The sequence below is a fragment of the Eriocheir sinensis genome, chromosome 33 (genome assembly GCF_024679095.1).
Source record: "Eriocheir sinensis breed Jianghai 21 chromosome 33, ASM2467909v1, whole genome shotgun sequence".
In the NCBI taxonomy this organism is placed as follows: domain Eukaryota; kingdom Metazoa; phylum Arthropoda; class Malacostraca; order Decapoda; family Varunidae; genus Eriocheir; species Eriocheir sinensis.
Window position 1 is genome coordinate 8106865 of NC_066541.1, and position 12341 is coordinate 8119205.

The following is a 12341-nucleotide window of genomic DNA, read 5'->3' on the forward strand; positions in this document are numbered from 1 at the left end:
GACCAGGTGTGGCTGACGGAAGATATATCTATATCTATATATATCTATATCTATATATATATATATATATATATATATATATATATATATATATATATATATATATATATATATATATATATATATATATATATATATATATATATATATATATATATAATGAACTAACCAGCTCAAGTAAAATTTTGTGAAGTTGAGAAGGAAAATATTCATATCAAAGCTAGAGAGTGTTTTCTTTGTTTATTTCTCCATTCTATGTTGTTGCTCAGCAATAAATCAAGATTTAAATCAATGACAATAAAAAAAAATCAAATAATATAATCTTGATTTAAATATATGACTTTTTAAATCATGATTTAAATCTTGATTTCAATCATGATTTAAATCAACTTAATTTAAATCAAACAACCCTGCGCATTACCATCACCTTCAAGCCGTCTGGGGGTCGTCAGCTGGTGTGAGAGAACCTGCGTGCGGCCCTTAGCCCTACAACACGGGAGGGATGGAAAAGCAACAGAATAAGACATGACGCGACACAACTAAGGGAAAGAACGCAGGTGGGCGGGCGGGTCGACCTGAGTGTGTGAGTGCGTGAGGGAGTTTGCGTGTTACCAAAAGTTTTGCGAGGGACTTGGCAACACCGATCTCTGTAAGTTTCAACACTGAGACGGTGAGGAGTTAGTGCTTAACTTTCCTTATCATTCGCCGTAAACAGTCGCTTTCATGGTTCCTTTTTCTTTCCTCTTAGATGGATGGTACGTATAAAGTGATCCCACAGGGGCGTTTGAGAGAGAGAGAGAGAGAGAGAGAGAGAGAGAGAGAGAGAGAGAGAGAGAGAGAGAGAGAGAGAGAGAGAGAGAGAGAGAGAGAGAGAGAGAGAGAGAGAGAGAGAGAGAGAGAGAGAGACTCATTGGTTACTTTATACAAGAAAGCCAAGCACGAGGATGACAAAAAAATATTCCAGGGTAGCGAAATTTGCCTATATATGAGGATAGATTTAAATATTTAAATTTGCATTCTCTGGAAAGGGGAAGGGTGCGAGAAGACTTAAATGAAATTATGAATTGATGAAGGGCTTCAATAATGGTGATGATAATAAGGTTTTGGTGGTAAGAGAACCGGGTAGGACACGGAAGAATGGGTTAAAGTTGGATACATTCAGATTCAGCAGGCATAGGCAAGAATTGGTTCACTAGTGGAGTGGTAGATAAGTGGAACAGGCTCGGCAGTCGTGTTGTAAGTGCCAATACAAAGGATACATTCAAGAAAATGATAGATAAATTCATGAATAGTGAAGTTAGGTAGGGTTAGGCTCACAGGAGCTGCCTTGTACAGGCCTACCGACCTCTTGCAGACTCCTTACGTTCCTATATTTTTATGTTCTTATGAGTTTGCCTTTAAACCCGGTGGAGGGGAGGAAGACGGCGGGGCGTGAGAGACGAGCGTGACACCGCCATCGGTACCTCAAAATCGACTCCGATACAGAAGAACACGCCGAAGCGAAAGTCAACACGCCATTTTACAGCTGAGTGACTCATCCTCTACTCGTGTATGCGGGAGTAGCGCCGCTTGACCTCCGATGCACGACTACTCTTTGTCCCTACCTCTTCGTATCTCTACGAGGGAAAGAGAAAGGGAGAAAGAGGGATAAAAAGAGGAAGGGTAAGTGATGATCAAAGCAACACGCGAGGGCAAAGAAGGGCCATGGGACCAGCTAGATGTGTGAGAGATGGGAAAGGCCTTAAAAATTCTGCTATTAAAAAGAAAACTAGAAGGGAGCAAGAGTAGTGACCTGAATGGCGTGAAGACCAAGAAAAGGGTAAGACAAGCAGTGTCAGAAAAAAAGTGTAAAAAACGGAGTAAATAATGAGTATAATCGCACAATACACTTTACAAGGGAGAAATATATTGCAAAGAAAACGAGAGCAATAACGAAAGCACTAGCTCAAAATGAGAGAGAGAGAGAGAGAGAGAGAGAGAGAGAGAGAGAGAGAGAGAGAGAGAGAGAGAGAGAGAGAGAGAGAGAGAGAGAGAGAGAGAGAGAGAGAGAGAGAGAGAGAGAGAGAGAGAGAGAGAGAGAGAGAGAGAGATAAAATCAAGACTCACAACAAACGAGAAAGAGGAAGGAAAAGAAGAAGAGGAGGAGGAGGAGGAGGAGGAGGAGAAAGCATGAGGACTTATGTTGGTATGCTACCCTCGGTATTTTCAGACGTTTCTGCCTCTCAAATCAAACACCTCCAAAGGCTAAAGATTAATCGGGTACACATTGGTGGGGGGGTTTTCACGTTCACGGTAAACAGAAGCCTTGTCAAACTACCACCAGGGTCATCAAATTACTCATGGAAATACCCAGAACTCCTAGGAAAGCCTTGCCAAATGCTTGTTCAGACGCGGAAATGTTTCAGAATATGATCGCTAGGTCGAGAGGAAATCCGAAGAGAACCATGCACTATCCCTCATACAAACACACAAACTACCTCTCCCCTTGACTCCCTTCCCTGCCAGGCATACCCGTGGCCTGCCCTGCCCAGGTGCTCGAGGCCCTGCCAGCGCGTCGGGGCCTCACACCTTGCGCGCGGCGGCGGTGGTGGCGGCGGCTGCGGTGGCGGCGACGATGGCGGCTGTGGGGTCAGTGAGGGCCGGGAGACGCGCACACCAACACACTCCCTCGCTCCCTCCCGCCTCACACACACACCTGTTGGTATCGCGCTCAGGTGTTTGTCCTCGCTTGCCGCTTCTTCGTGTGCTCCGCGTGTCTGTCCTCGTGTCCTCGCCCCGTGCTGCCCTTTACACTGCCGAGGGTGTGTCCTGGCATGCCCTCGCCCCCGTGTGTGGTGTGTGCTGAGTGGTGTGCGGGGTGGTGAGCGCCATGCAGGGTCACTCACCTCTTCTCTGAGCGGCACAAACACCGACGCTATTAGACACATTCTTCTTGGGTGATGAGAGCCTGGCAAAGTCGCCCAACTCTGTTCTCAGCGACATAACCATTATTCAACACCATCCACTCCATCACCACCATCACCACCATACTACGTCACACATGCCTCATTGGAGAAATTAATGAGCTATACAATTTAAAGCAATGAAATCTACCAAGACTGGAGTTGCGACAACAAAGTAGAAAGTAATGTGAGTAAGTTTAAAATAAAGACTGAACCTCACTGAAAAAGACGAAAAACTTTTCACGATAAAATGATAAACGATAAACGATGAACTGAGAACCAAACACTTGTGACTAAACTCCCGGATGGCAAAGGAAAATAAAAAAATCAGAAAAAGTAGTTTATAATAGAACAAATCCACGCAACAACAAGTTATGAACAAATTGATGAACCCCCCAAAACATGACAGAAAAGAAAACAAAAACGACAAAGAAACAAACTAATGACCAAACAAACAAGCCTGAGGCGCGGCTGCCCTAACCTGCCTCTACCAGGTACGTGAACTAATCACTTTCTCTCACCTGACGTCCCCTGCCGGCGATAGGTTGTTCCCTGCTGAAAACTACATGGGGAGGCGCAGCAGGAAGTTTTTTTGGGGGGACAGGAGGTTAGAATAATGAAAAGAGGGGAGGAGAGGAGAGGGGCATGGGCGGGGGAAGAGAAAAGGGAAAAGATGGGAGATAGGGTTAGTGGAGAAAAGGGAAGGAAAGGGATAGGGGGTGCAAAGGGGGGGGGGGGGTTAGAGGGGAAATGTGGGTTGATACAATTATGGAAGGAGGAGCGGAGGAAAGGGACAGAGGGGGGGGGTGCGAAGATGGCGAGTGGGCAGAGGCGGGGGCAATAGAGTTATAGGAGAAAAGGGGAGGAAAGTGGCATGGGGGAGGCAGAGAGTGGGCACAGCATGGGAGAAAAGGAGTAACACGGTGCAAGACAAGACAAAAAAAAAGGGGGGGGGGGGGGTAGAAGCAAAGAAGGAAAGGTGGAGGAAAGAAGCAGGGGATTGGTGGAGAAGGTATAAACACGGTGCAAGGAAGAAGGCAGAAGAGGGGTAGGGGTTAAAAGGGAAGAGGGGAAGGACGAAGCAGAAGGGGGGGGGGATAAACACCGCGCAAGGAAGAAGTCAGAAGAGGGTAGGGGTTAAAAGGGAAGAGGGGAAGGACGAAGCAGAAGGGGGGGGGGGGTAAACACGGTGCAAGGAAGAAGGCAGAAGAGGGGTAGGGGTTAAAAGGGAAGAGGGGAAGGACGAAGCAGAAGGGGGGGGGGGCTAAACACGGCGCAAGGACGAAGGCAGAAGAGGGGTAGGGGTTAAAAGGGAAGAGGGGAAGGACGAAGCAGAAGGGGGGGGGGGGTAAACACGGTGCAAGGAAGAAGGCAGAAGAGGGGTAGGGGTTAAAAGGGAAGAGGGGAAGGACGAAACAGATGGGGGGGAGGGGATAAACCCGGTGCAAAGCAGAGGGCAAAGAAGGGATGAGGGCAAAGAAGAAGAAGAGGAAGAAGCGAGAGGGGGGGGGGGGGCGGCGGAGAGGGGTCAGGGCATGGGTGAGTGGCTTAATGGGTAAAGGGCTCATGCAGGGAGAGGTTTGGCAGAAGATAAATTGCGTGAGAAGGGACAGGACAGAATAATCCTCTTCCCCACCCCCTCAAAAAAAACAAAAACAAAAAAATAAATAAATAAATAAAAAAAATAAAAAATAAAAAAACGTATACAGGGGGGGGGGGGGGTATTCGGTCATGGCCCCCTTTTACTCATCAGTTGCTCATTTTCAACATCTTTCTTCTATCTGTCTATCTTCCTTCCTGTTTATCCATAAATTTCCTCTATATAATTGTCAGTGGTGGAAATCGATCCCCTTCTCTATTTTTCATGAACATATTATAGGTCGGCATTCTCAAGACGCTTCCGCCTCCCACATCAACTACCCCCAAAGGTCAGGTTCCCACGCGTTTTTATTTTTCACGTTCATGGTTTAGAAGCTCTGTCAAACAACTACCAGGGTCATAAAACTACCCATGGATATGACCCCAACTCCGACGAAAGACTTGTCAAATGTATGCTTGGAGGCCGAAATATTTTAGAATACACATGCGCAAACACATACACAAACACCTACACAAGAATACCCACTCACGCCATAAGGAGGAAATACTGCAAAGGGAAATGGTGAGGCAATGGGGGAAGAGACTCGGGGTAGGAAGGGAGGTGAGGGGTTGATGTTAAACAGGGTATCGTGAGGTTATGGGGTTGATTAAGGAAAAGATTGGTAAAAGGAGGATTAGAGAGGCAGGACACTGAGGTAAGAAGGGTGACAAGGATATTAGGATTAGCTTGCAAGGGTGTTATGATGTAGGAGTTTTGGGTTAAGAAAGGATTGGAAAGAGGCATTGTGGAGACAGGGGGCGAAGAACAACGAGGTGGGGATGTTAAGGATAAGCTGAAAAAGTGTAATGAAGTTGTAGGGTTGAAAGGAAGATTAGAATTGGGAGGCGGGGGGTGAAAAGGAAGAAGTGCTGGGGATGTTAAAGATAAGCAGAACGGATATTTGCAAGTTGTAGAGCTGAGTAAAGGAAAGATTACAAAGGACAGGGAGATCGGAGAGGCAAAGGATGAAAAGGGAGGAGGCCTGGGGATGTTATGATAAAGCCGAAGAGATTCTATGAACCCGTGGAGCTAGAATTACTCCCATATTGACCATTTTCTTTGTATCCTTAGGTTTGTCAGTCTACCTAATTATGTAAACTGAGCTTCTGGTTAATTATTTCCCTTTCCGCGCGAGGGGCCGTGATGTTCGTTTATCTCTGAAACATATCTGTATTTAATTAGTCTGCCGAGCGGTAATCACGGTGTCAATTAAAGTTCATTAGCTTCCATCAACTCAAGTGAGGGACATGTCACATCGACGTATGCGTTTACACCTGTAGATGAACATGCACCTGTATAATTACCTTGATCTTCCGCACGGGATCACAAACACCGGGTCTCTTGTCACGTTCGAAACTTCACGACACTTTTGACACGGGAATACCTGCCTCACCTTTTTTTACCTGTTAATTACCTGGTTATTATTATCATGATGTAACACCTAGAATCGTGAACACCGAATCTCTTGTCATGTAACTTCTCGACACTTTCAATACGGGAACACCTGCCTCACCTTTTTTTACCTGATTTTACGCTGAACATCATGAACACTGAATTCCTTTTAACTTAACTTCAAGAATCGTTGCACCTGACACTTAACAGAGCGAACACCTGCTTCAATTTTTTTACCCGATTTTTACCTGATTATTATTGTCCTGATTTTATGCATACAATCATGAACACTAAATTCCTTTGTAACTTAACTTCACGAATCGTTGCACCTGACACTTTTACCACGACGAACACCTGACTCACTTTTTTTTACCTGATTTTTACGTGATTATTAGTGTCCTGATTTTGCGCTTAACATCATGAGCACTGAATTCTTGTAACTTAACTTCACGAATCGTTGAACCTGACACTTTTAATACGGCGAACACCCGTCTCACTTCTTTGTACCGGTCTTTTACCTGGTATTTTATTATTGTTTTGATTTTGCAAATATAATTACCAATAACGAATTCCTTTGTAACTTGACTCCACGAATCGTTGGGCTTAACACTTTCAATACGGCGAACACCTGCCTCATTTTTTATACCTGTGCATTACCTGGTTATTACTGTCATTATTTTACGTATATAATCATGACCACCGAAGGAAGGAGGCCTGGGGATGTTATAATAAAGGAATTTTGCGCTGGACATCATGAACACTGAATTCCTTTTAAAGTGGAAGTTCGGGTTTTCCAAGAAATATGTCAAAAATAAACTATTGGAAATATAGAGTTCAAACTTTACAGCTAACTTGCACTTTTGGGTATCTTTGTTCTCCCTGGATTAGAATGCTGTCGGTATGTCATGTCATGTCATACTCATGACATGACACGTCAGGCAAAATAATTGTTCTGCATAAAATATTTTTCATCTTAGATGTACGAAATTATAGGTGGTAATGGTTTAATGGTTGCCTAAACAAGTTACGGTGTCAATTTTTAAAAATTATAATTTATCTATTTATATATATATATATATATATATATATATATATATATATATATATATATATATATATATATATATATATATATATATATATATATATATATATATATATATATATGATTCCGTATCCACGTTTTACATGCTAAATTTATTTTTCTTTATTTTACATTAAGAAATGTTTCAAATTAAAGACCGTAACTTTCAAGAGCATATAATTATCCACGTATACACACAGTTTCATGGAAATATCATCTGATTTGGAATGTACAAAAATTTTTGAAGCTGAATATTCATGTTTTGAGATATTGGCCATCAAACACTTTGGTTGGTAATAACTCATTTTTATTCTCTCTGAATGAGCTTTTTCCAGTATATAGTGATATTTACACAATAAACAAAAAGTAAACACTTCTTCATAGAAATATAGAAAAATAAATATATCCATTGTCCAATCCCCCCCCCCAAAAAAAAAAAAAAAAAAACTACACGGTTCGTGTCGCACGTGTCAGCTACAGGTCACCTCCTCCTGCCTCATAGGTGATGCCTTCTTGTCTTTTCTTGCTCTCTTCTTCTTCTTCTGCCTTTTCTGCCTTCTTTTTTCCTTCTTAGCTTCATACACTTCATGGCCAGCGTCGCGCGACACTTGCACGTCGCTATGTCAGCAAGCACTGGCCTTGAGGAGTGACTGTGTCTCCACCCCTCCCCTGTCAACGTGCCATAAGCAGGATAACTTGTAAAAGTTTCACTGTTCAGTTATCACCCTTCTGGAGCGAGTAAATAAGAGCTAAAACGCCTCACCCTCTGACATCCAGGGCATACGTCCTTCTCGTATACTGCTGATGTTGCCACCCCAAGATTTTTTTCTACCATTTTCATTACTCATAACATGTTTTTAAGAGTTTATAAAACAACTTTAGATGGTTTTTGAAAAAAAAAATTGTCCCTCCTGTACCCGATCCCTGGCCTTAACTTAACTTCAAGAATCGTTGCACTTAACACTTTCAATACGGCGAACACCTGCCTCATTTTCTTTACCTGTGTATTACCTGATTATTATTGTCATATTTTACGCATATAATCATGACCAACGAACTTATTTGTAACTCAACTTCACAAATCGTTTCACTTAACTCTTTGAACAGATACGAAGAAGAAAACGGATGCAGGAATATAAGTTGTGAGTTAGATTAAGTTGGTTAGGTCAGGTTAGGTCAGGTTAGAAGGTAAGGAGAAGAAAAGTAATGATGATAATGGAAAGAACAACAAAAATATATAGAATAATAAGATAAGGAGGAATAAAAGCAGGAAGAAGAGAAGAAAAATAATGATAATGATAAAAAGAAGAACAAGAACAAATAGAACAATAAGAAGATGAGGAGGAATGTTTTGTATTGCTTTTCCGTGAGTGCACTGATGACGATGATAATGATGATGATGATGACTATGACGATGATGATGACGATGACGATGACAGAGCAAGGAAATACCACCTCCATTATATTCTTTACCCACGTACTATTGTTATTATTATTCGCGTGTAATTATCAACACTCAGTTCCCTTTGACTATAACATCCCAAGTTCGCACACCTTATATTTTTATAGGTAGTGTTTTAAAGTCACTAGGAGGTATAAAAAAAGGGTTGTTCTTCCATATGATTAAGTTTAGGGACGTTTACCAATTCTTTTTAGGAGCAGCGAGTAGCGGGCTTTTTTTTTTATTAATGTTTACTTTTTTGTGCCCTTGAGCTGTCTCCTTTGCTGTAAAAAAAAAAAAAATAAATAAAAAAAAATAACACGACAGTACAAATAGTAGGAAAAAGTAAGAAAAAAAATAATAATAGAAAAAATAAAGTAAAAATGGTAATAATAAAAATTCGTATAAAAATGAAAAGCACTCTTATCCGAATCTAACTTAGCCAAGGTGCAGATATTGAAAAAAAAAATAGAAAGAAAAACACGTTTACTTCCTAACCTCCATCCGAAACTGACCTCTCTGTTGACCCTCTTTTCTATCTTCTTTTATGAGAGCAATGCTAGCGGGCTTTTTTTTTTTTTTTCTTATTTATTTTTGCCCTTGAGCTGCTTCCTTTATTGTTAAAAAGAAACTAACCTAACGTAACCCACAACAACATATTTCTGCTTCAGTTTTCTTCTTCGTATTAGGTTATCATCGTCATCATCATCATCATCATCATCGTCGTCAAAGCTTATTTCTACTACGGTTTTCCTCTTCGCATTGAGTCATCACCATCAGTGCACACACGAAAACAACAACAAAAACAAACATCCTCACCTCTTAACCTAACCTAACCTAACCAAACTAAATCAACCCAAACATCCTTGCCTCCTAACCTAACCTACCCTAATCAACCTAACCCAACCCGAACATCCTTGCCTCCTAACCTAACCTAACCTAACCAACCTAAATCAACCCAAACATCCTTGCCTCCTAACCTAACCTACCCTAATCAACCTAACCTAACCCGAACATCCTTGCCCCCTAACCTAACCTAACCTAACCAACCTAAATCAACCCAAACATCCTTGCCTCCTAACCTAACCTACCCTAATCAACCTAACCCAACCCGAAGATCCTTGCCCCCTAACCTAACCTAACCAACCTAACCCAAACCAAACACCCTTGCCTCCTAACCTAACCTAATCAACCTAACCCAACCCAAACATCCTTGCCTCCTAACCTAACCTAACCTAACCCAACCTAAACATCCTTGCCTCCTAACCTAACCTAGCCTAACCTAACCTAAACACCCTTACCTCCTAACCTAACCTTACCTAACCCACTCTTATATTCCTGCCTCGGTTTTCCTCTTCGTATTGAGTCGTCACCATCACCATTTCACTCTCGGATCAATAAATAATCCACGCCCTCATCGATGCGGACTCTCCTCCTCCTCCTCCTCCTCCTCCTCCTCCTCCTCCTCCCCCTCCTCCTCCTCCTCCTCGCCTTAAACTCGCCAACTTCGCCTCAGGTACGCTTGCTCAATTAGCGCAAAATTCCGTGTTCCCATTACTGGCTTTCCATTTTTCCTCCTCCTCCCTCAACTCGTCCTCGTCCTCCTCTTCTTTCCGCTCCTCCTCCTCCTCCTCGTCCTTGTCCTCCTCCTCCTCCTCTTCCTTCCACTCGACCTCCTCCTCCTCGTTCTCCTTCTCCTCTTCCTTCCACTCTTCTTCCTCCTCCTCCTCGTCCTCGTCCTCCTTCTCCTCTTCCTTCCATTCGCCCTCCTCCTCCTCCTCCTCCTTCTCGTCCTCGTCCTCATTCTCATCCTTTTCCTTCTAATCGTCCTCCTCGTCCTCGTCCTCCTTTTCCTTCCACTCGTCCTCCTCCTCCTCCTCCTCCTCGTCCTCCTTCCCCTCCTCTTCCTTCCACTCGTCCTCCTCCTCCTCTTCTTTTCACTTGTCCTCCTCCTCCTCGTCCTCGTCCTCGTCCTCCTCCTCCTCGTCTTCGTCCTCCTCTTCCTTCCACTAGTCGTCCTCGTCCTCGTCCTTCTCCTCCTCCTCTTCCTTCCACTTGTCCTCCTCCTCCTCTTCCTTGTCCTCGTCGTCCTCCTCCTCCTCGTCTTCCTCTTCCTCCTCCTCCGCAAGATACAGTTGACCATTAAGCATTTTCTTTTGCCCTTCTTTTCTCGCCTCTTCCTTTCCTTCTTCTTTCCCTTATTTTGTTCCTCCACTCATTTTTTTCCCATTTTCTCCCTTTTCTTTTTAGCGTTTTCGTGTTGTTGTTCTTTTCATTATCATCATTGTTTTTCTTCTTCTCTTCTTTCTGTTCTTATTCCACCTCATTATCTATTTGTTCTTGTTCTTCCTTTCGTTGTTATCATTGCTTTTCTTTTCTTTTCTTCTTCCTCCAATTATTCTTTCTGATCCTCTTATTGCTTATTGCTCTTCTTTTTATCATTCTTCTTCTTCTTTTTTTCTTCTTCTTCTTCTTCTTCTTGCTTGTATTCCTCCTCATCTCCTTGTTCTATTTTCACAACATTCTTTGCATCATCATCTTTACTTTTCTTCACCTATTCTTCCTACTTTTATTCCTCCTCATCTTCCTGCTTTTTTCTTACTTTTTCTCATCATCTTTACTTTTTTTCTCCTCTTCTTCCTTCTGCTCGTATTTCCCCTCCTCTTCTCGTTGTTGTTCCATTTGTTTTTGCTCTTCTTTATTACCGTCATTATTTTCTTCTCTCCTTCCTTTCCTTTTTCCTCGTTATCTTGTTTTGTTTTTCTTGGGTCTTCTCTTCATTACCACCATTATTTTTTTCCTCTTCTTCCTTCTCTTATTTCTCCTCGTTTTGCTCTATTTTTCCTTGTTCTTCTTTCCATTAACATCGTCAATTTTCTTTTCCTCTTCTTCCTCTTTATCTTGTTCTTGCTTTTGTTTTCATTATCATTCTTTTTCTTCCTCTCTTCTTTCTGCTCTTGTTTCTTTTCATCTTGTTTTTCTTTCTATTAACATTATTACTTTTTTCTCTTCTTCTTACTCTTATCCCTCCTCACCTTTTTGTTTCCTTCCTCTTCTTTCTATTATCACCATTACTCTTCTTCCCTTATTCTTCTTACTCTTATTTCTTCTCATCTTGTGTATTTTTTTTTCCTTGCTCTTCTTTTTCCATTAACATCATTACTTTTCTTATCTTTTCTCCTTCCTACTCTTATTCCTCATCATCATTATCCTGCTCTAACTCCATTTCCACCTCCTTCTCCTTCTTCTCTCCTTAAGACCGCAAAAAAAAAAAAAACTAACATCATCTTCATTGCACTTGCCAAATTAGCGCCGCTCGTCCCTTTAATCCCGTGCCTGTGCCTGACTCGTCCTCCTAAGCATAAACTCACTAATATCGCCTCGCCCGTCTTGCAGAATCAGTGTCTCTTATCCCCTTAATCCGGGGCGTGTGTGTCGCCTTCATTCTTTCCCGCCAATATCTTCCCTCGCCTCGCCTCCCTTCGCCTTGCCTTCCCTCGCCTCGCCTCCTCTCGCCTCGCTTTCCCTCGCCTTTGCCAACCCGTGCATCTTATTATCCCTCCTGTCGCCCCTTCCTGCTATTAATACGTGCGCCGCTTCCCTCCTTCCAGCCTTTAATTTCCCTTCACTTAGTCTTTTATGCGTCCCACTGAGTGAATCTGTGTGCGCTTGTGTGTATAGTGTGTGTGTGGGGGTGGGAGGAAAGGGGGGTTGTGTGTGTAGGGGGAGGGGAGAAGGGGTTGTATGTGTGGGGGAGGGGAGAAGGGGTTGTATGTGTGGGGGAGGGAAGAAGGGGTTGTATGTGTGGGGGAGGGGAGAAGGGGTTGTGTGTGTGTGTGTGTG

General features: G+C 42.7%; 1 long non-coding RNA gene across 2 annotated transcripts in view; it reads left to right on the forward strand.

The window, feature by feature from the left end:
• The first annotated feature begins 2340 nt into the window (after positions 1–2340).
• LOC127006681 (uncharacterized) overlaps positions 2341–12341 on the forward strand; it is a 79070-nt gene continuing 69069 nt past the window's right edge. Inside the window, exon 1 of one of the 2 annotated variants that reach the window (XR_007759694.1) lies at positions 2341–3436. This is a non-coding gene — a long non-coding RNA (uncharacterized LOC127006681). The remainder of the gene's footprint in view (positions 3437–12341) is intronic. The other variant, XR_007759693.1, reaches the window with a different exon arrangement.